The sequence below is a fragment of the Syngnathoides biaculeatus genome, chromosome 17 (assembly GCF_019802595.1).
Source record: "Syngnathoides biaculeatus isolate LvHL_M chromosome 17, ASM1980259v1, whole genome shotgun sequence".
NCBI classification, from domain to species: domain Eukaryota; kingdom Metazoa; phylum Chordata; class Actinopteri; order Syngnathiformes; family Syngnathidae; genus Syngnathoides; species Syngnathoides biaculeatus.
In genome coordinates, this window is record NC_084656.1 from 3,656,347 (window position 1) to 3,663,232 (window position 6,886).

General features: G+C 40.7%; 1 long non-coding RNA gene across 1 annotated transcript; it reads right to left on the minus strand.

The window, feature by feature from the left end:
* Window positions 1–5,212: 5,212 nt before the first annotated feature.
* On the minus strand, window positions 5,213–6,144 carry LOC133515264 (uncharacterized). The gene is made up of 4 exons (XR_009798995.1): window positions 6,061–6,144; window positions 5,667–5,976; window positions 5,486–5,560; window positions 5,213–5,405 (listed from the first exon to the last, which is right to left on the minus strand). It is a non-coding gene; the product is annotated as an uncharacterized LOC133515264 (long non-coding RNA).
* Between the last annotated feature and the right edge of the window lie 742 nt (window positions 6,145–6,886).

The following is a 6,886-nucleotide window of genomic DNA, read 5'->3' on the forward strand; positions in this document are numbered from 1 at the left end:
GAGATGAACGTTTCTTGAGGCTCCTTCAATTGAATACGTTGTTAAACAAGGTGTGCACTACACTATTCGTGAGTTTAATTGACAATTTTTGACTTTTTTCAGAGAGTAAAAATCTTTGCAACGCAGACTGTTTCTGTCTAAATAGACAAAGGGTTAAGTTATTGGCTGCCAACAATTTCTACTGTGTGCGTCATTCACCGCCCTGTAAAGAAAATGTTTACAAAAATCAAGGTAAAAAGGATCCAGTTGTTATCAAACATCGGGGGAACAAGAGATAAGGCGAGAGAAGGTGCACACAGATTAATTTGCATCATCCAAACAATCAGATGAGCAAATTACAAATGGCCAGCACTTTAAATCTCCCACACCTCTTCCTGCCCCATTGGAGCCATCCACACCTCAAAATTTCTCATCTCAAATCTCCCATTCATAGCCAAGATTCTTGATTATTTTTAATCAACTTTAAATTGACTTTTTGACAAATTTCACTCAGATTTCCGAACTCATCGCGGTGCAGAATCAGCTCTTTTCAAAGTGCTAAATGGTATAAGGTTGAATACTGACTCAGGAAAGGTGTCAATTTAGGTCTTGTTGGATCTCAGTCCGGCTTTTGATATGGTAGATAATAATATATTGCCGAATAGGTTGGAAACTTAGGTAAGACTAAATGGAACAGTGCTCAAATGGCTTAGGTCTACCTGGAGGAAAGGTACTACTTTGTAACCATTGGAAGTGCTCAATCTCAACAAATGGCAATGACCTATGGGGTCCCTCAAGGGTCAGTTGTTGGACCTCTCCTGTTCAGCCTGTATATGCTACCCTTGGGTGAAATTCTTCAAAACTTTAATTTTGACAATCATCGCTATGCAGATGACACATTTATATTTAGCAGTGTCTCCAGATGACTGCAGTTCAATTGAGGTCTTTGTGCCACTGTCTAAAGCAGATACAGTAAAAACTGGATGAGCTAAAATTTTCTTCAACTAAATCACAAAAAAACTGTTTGTTTTTGGCAACAAAGAAAAGAGGATTGCTGTTGGTAAACACCAGGACTCTCTATCTTTAAAAACCAAAGACCAAGTCCGAAACCTTTGGTGTTCTGATTGAGTCCGATTTGACTTTGAACAATCATATCAAATCAATCACAGAAACTAACTTCTACCATCTGAAGAACATATCTAGAGTGAAGGCTTGTATGTGTCAAGCACACCAGGAAAAGCTCATCCGCGCTTTTATCTCAAGTAGACATGACTACTGTAATGGTCTCCTGAGTGGACTCCCCAAAAAGAATATTAAACAACTGCAGCTCGCTTTCTGACCAAAAAAAGCGGTCAAAGCATATAACTCCAATCCTAAAGTCCTTGCACTGGGTTTCAGTCAGTTTTAGAATAGATTTTAAAGTTCTGCTACCGGTCGATAAATCACTTAATAATTTAGGTCCTGAATACACAAAAGAACTGCTTACGGAATACAAACCCAGTTGAGCTTTGAGATCGACTGACTCAGGTCAAATAGTGGAGCGCAGAGTCCAAAGCAAACATGGTGAAGCAGCATTTAGCTATTATCCTACACACAAATGGAATAAGTTGCCAACAGAGGTGAGTTCAGAGGTGAATGTTTTTAAATCCAGGTAGAAAACTCTTCTTTTTTTTCTCATGCTTTGTAGCGTATATCCAGTTTTTAATCATATTACTTACTTTAATCATGTTACTTGGACTGTACGCCATCATTCGTCATATCATTTTTATTGTTTTTATCCCGTTTTAAATGTTTTATCTCTTTGTTTTCAAATGCTTTTCATCATGTAAAGCACATTGAGTTACCTCATGTATAAAATGCCCTATACAAATACCTTTGCTTTAAAGACAAGATACTGAGCCAGCAAGAAGACCTTCAAAATCTGTGAAATCCAGCAGAGAGCTGGTGATTGATGGATTGGCCCCATGTCCAAGCGCTGGCACTAACTTGATCTGGTTCTTATCAGACGTCACAGCCTACCATGCGTCAAGCTCACCCGCAGCTACCAAAGCAATGACTGCGGTATGGCCCACAACAGATCTCAGGAAAGATGGGAATACCTGAGGGACGTTGTGTATACTTCTACAATGTCAGCATTTGGAAAGCAAATAAACAAATCAGCAAACTGGTTTGAAACTTACGCAGTGGATAGAAGACAAGCAGTTGACCCAAAGAGGGACGGGATGTCTGTCTATAATACTAGTCCCAGCAAACAGAACCTGCTGACCCTATGGGAAGCCCGCAGCAAAGTCCAGCAGTCTGCACGGCGGTGCACCAATGACTATTAGTGTCATCACTGTGACAAGATCCAGCCTGCAGTTGACACTGGCAATATCAAAGAGATGTATGATGGCATCAAGCAGGCTATCGGACTGACATAAATGAAAACAGTCCCTCTGAAATCCTTTTTCAAGGACTGACCAAAACAAATGGAACATTGGTTTGAGCATTATTCCGAGCTTGACACCAGTGAGAACATCGCCTCAGAAGATGTCCTCAATGCTGTTGAGTGTCCACCAATGCTGGAGGAGCTGGACAGTGAACCAATGCTCGTAGAAGTACAAGACGCCCTGGACTCCCTACCCACTGGCAAAGCCCCGGGGAAAGACACTATCCTAGCAGAAGTTCTGAACTCCCTCAATAACGATCTGGCTGAAGAGCTGCACAATCTCCTCTGCCTGTCCAGGATTGAGAGTGAAGTACCACAAAACATGAGGGATGCCAACACCGTCACATGATACATGAACAAAAGTGGCAGGTTTGACTGTAACAACTACCGTAGCATTTGCCTCTTGAGCATTGTTGGGAAGCTGTTTGCTAAAATTGCACTGAAGAGACTCAAGGTGCTTGCAGAGAGAATCTACCCCGAATCTCAGTGTGGCTTCCGTACCAACAGGTCCATCATCGATATTGTCTTCTTCCTCAGACAGCTGGAGGAGAAATGCAGAGAGCAAAGACTGCCGCTCTATGTAGCCTTCATAGTCCTGATGAAGGGCTTTGATACAGTCAGCAGGGATGGGTTCTTCAAGATCCTGCCATAAAAAGGTTGTCCACCCAGGCTACTGAACATTATCAAATCCTTCCACAACGGCATGACTGGCACTGTCATCTTTGATGGCTAAATCTCAGAGAGTTTAAGGATCAAAAGAGGTGAATCTTTTTAAATGTCCTGCTGAAGCACACCTTCGGCTCAGCCACTGAGCATCTATCCTTGACCTAGATCAGACAGCGAACTCTATAACCTCTCCCGGTTCAAAGCCAAGTCAAGACTCAACCATGAACTCCCAAAATACAAACAACTCATAAACTGTCCGACGAGTGAAAATATCACTTGGAACCACTGCACCACAATTAAAAAAAAAAAAAAAAAAAAAAAAACTCATATTGTCCCATTCACTGTGCTGCCTTATGCCCCTCTGATTATTGCCTGATCTACTTAATACTTACAAACAGGCAAGAACTTAAGTGTGTGAACCCTTTGGTAAAATGTAAAATGTAACCACCTTCAAAAATGGACCCGGACATGGACTATAAAAGTATTTTACCATTTGACGTACACAACAATTTCACATAGCTTATTTTTATAAATTATATGAATATAATGTATATTTATAAATGTAGTAACATTTTTATAATTATTCTGTAAATATTTATCGAACACTTATTTTGATTATCAGTATCAGCTTTTAAAAATATAGAATTTGATGCATTTTACAATGGGACAAAGTTGAGAATTAAGTTCAAGTTATCAATGGTGCGGCCCTCTGACACAATTCTGTTTTCTCATGTGGCCCCTTGTATGAATTGCCTGCCCCTTTTTTAGAGGCACAATGTTGCAGTAGCATGTTGAACAAGGAGCTCCACAAGATTTTGAGCATTAAGGAACAGAGGGCAGATCACATGCCACTACTTGGGCTCTGCTATCAAGGAGGTTTGTAACCACCTTAGCAAAAACAACCCTAGAGATAATAAAGTTCACGTTCAAGGCTCTGCTTCTTCATTGGATGAAGGAGCTTTCATGTATATTCTTCACACAGAATGTCCAGAGTCAAGGTCCACAAACAAGAATCTCCTTGATGTCAATCAGAAGAAGAGCTCCATGGCCTTGCCAAGAACTAACCAGTCCTAACTTCTGCCAGAGCAGCGCTAAAAACTACATTTCACTTTACCTGCTGGTATTCACTACATTCCTCCAAGGTCCCATGGGCCAAAATAAGCCAACGGGACTCTTTCTTAAGCATGTCCACCAAAGGATCTGTAGCCTCTTCAACAAGTGGCCCACTCAAACTAAATATTTCCTGTCCCTCACTTCTTCAGATAACAGACTATGACAAGCCTTCCCAGCAGACCATCACAATATATTAGGGCCCGACCAACATGTGGTCAGACCAGTGCCGCAAAACTCACCATCTATTGATAAATTCTGAGTTCAGTCCTCTCTTCACCCGAGTTTCCAGGACATGTGGCTAAAAGCTTTGTTGCCAAATGTGTAGCTTGGAACATTTAGCCATTTTTCAGACCCATGTAGTTATTATGTTAAAAAAAAAAAAGTAACAATATCAACAAATCTACAACAGAGCTGATGCAAAGGGTAACCCACATTTCCTTTCAGGCTGTGCTGGCCCAGTCACCAGGCGCTCTCCATGGTACCCCTGTCCGAATGTGGTTCCTGTTGACCGAGGGAAAGAACTCTAGGTCCAACCTTGTCCCTCATCTAAAGCCTGTTTGCCCTAACTCTGAAAAGAGTCAGTTATTTGTCCATAATGTGTCAAAGATGGTTATCTTAAACATTTTAAAGGCTCAAACATACACATTTCACTTTTTTTTTCAGCTGTATGACAATAAAGAATGCACTATTAAAAGCTTATTAAAACATTGCTTGCATAGTTTATAAAGCCAATTTCAATTTGTATTGGTGAATAAAAAACATTTTTTGGTGGATTGGGAGATGACATTTCATTGTATGTTACTGCAATTTTTTTTAGCCTGCTGTCAAAGTAATGAGCCTACTGCTTTTATACTCACAAATGTGCTAGCACATATTTATTGGATATTACTCAGAAATGCTTGGATAACATTGTGCTTTTGTAGTAATTTTGCTCAAGTATTCGCACATTTGTAAGCATAGCGACTACTACAAACAAACTATGCTGTAAACTGTGATAACCATTGTCTATACATGCAAGACCCACCACTGATTTAGAAACATTACAAAAATATTTTTAAACAGTTATACACCTACATCATATCTTGAATATTTTTAAACCCTTCAAAACACTTCAATTTACTCAGATACTGTATTCGTTAGCACCTTTTCTCACTCTTGCTTGTGTAGGTCTCGCTTGTGTAGGACGCATGCTTGCCTCAAGATTTGTTTTTGTCACTCGCTGTGGGAAATTGCAATAAAACTGAGACAAAAGAAAATTACGTAAATAAGCATACATGTTAATTATCCAACAATACTCACAGAGAGGCTCGCTTGGTGACAATGAGTTTCTTCCAGAAGAGCTCATCTCAGTGTTTCAGCACAAGTCACATTATACTGAAAGGCAAACACTCTAAATTTTAACTTTCCTGTACAATGAAAGCCCATGGAAAAAATAGATTGCTTAAGCATCTGCATTATAAAAGGGATGCAAACAATGAACCTGATATAGCTGGAGAACATCGTAGTCAGGCTACTTTGTTCTTGACAAGTGACTTTTGGGAGCCACAAAGGCTGATGCAGTCAGGTGAGAAATATTGCTTTTTTTGTTCGGTGCATCACTCCATCAGTCTTCCCTCCCTTCCTTTCCGACTTCTCTCCTTCAGTAACCCTCTCACTGTCAGCCAACGGCGTTTAAATGTGGCTGATGGCATCCAGCGTGCAGGGCAGCACACATGAAAGGGGTCCTGTCAGTCAATTTAAGACAACCATATGTGTGCCTGCATGAGCTCTGTGCCAGCAGCAGGCTGCCTCTGCCAGAAGACATTAGGGAAGCAGCAGGGTGTCATTAAGGCATTGCGATGATTGATTAACCGTATCGTGGGCATGAGCCCTACCAGTCTCGGTTTCTGCCTCTTCTTTCACACCACACGCACACACACAAAGTCATAGCGGTAGGCTGATGTGGACCTGGATGAGACAGAGGGAGCCCCCTGCAGATACAAGGGTGTAATTGCATTAGGTGCCCAGTGGCGAGAAGATGAGCTTGGCTTGCTTTGAAATGAACACAGTCAGGGGGGCATATTAAGTCATTTGTAGAAATCGAGCCCTTTGCTTCATTCCTGAGGCAGTTTTTATTTGCAGCTTTACTGCAGAGTTTCACAGAGCTATGGCTTTATAATGGCAGCTCCCGGTTGAACATCTGAATAAATTAAAAGGTCTTTCTTTCAGCAGAGGATAACATTTAGACTTTGTTACACTATGAAGAGTTTTGACAATGACTGAACAATGATTAGAATTCCAGCAACAATACAATTGTGTTTTGGGGGATGCAGACCTCGGGGTGTTTAACAATTTATGTCAACATTAAGTCCTAACTTCAAAAGGAAAGCTAGACGGAAATGACTGACACACCATATTCAATTGCTCACATACATTACACAAATGGTTTTAAAAAGTGTAAGTAAAGTATAAAATATATGAATGAGTAAAAATGTTTGGATTCACTTGCCAGAAAATCTGGTTGACCTCTTGACATTAACATTACCTGATGTGATCTAGTGCTATTTATCCATCCATTTAATGAGCATTGTCGGGGGCTGGAGCCTGTTCAGCTGAATTCAGGAAAAAGATAAACTACACAGTGGTCTCATTGCCAGTCAATCCCAGGCTCTATTTGGGGACAGACAACCATTTAGACTCACTTTCACATCATGACCGAGG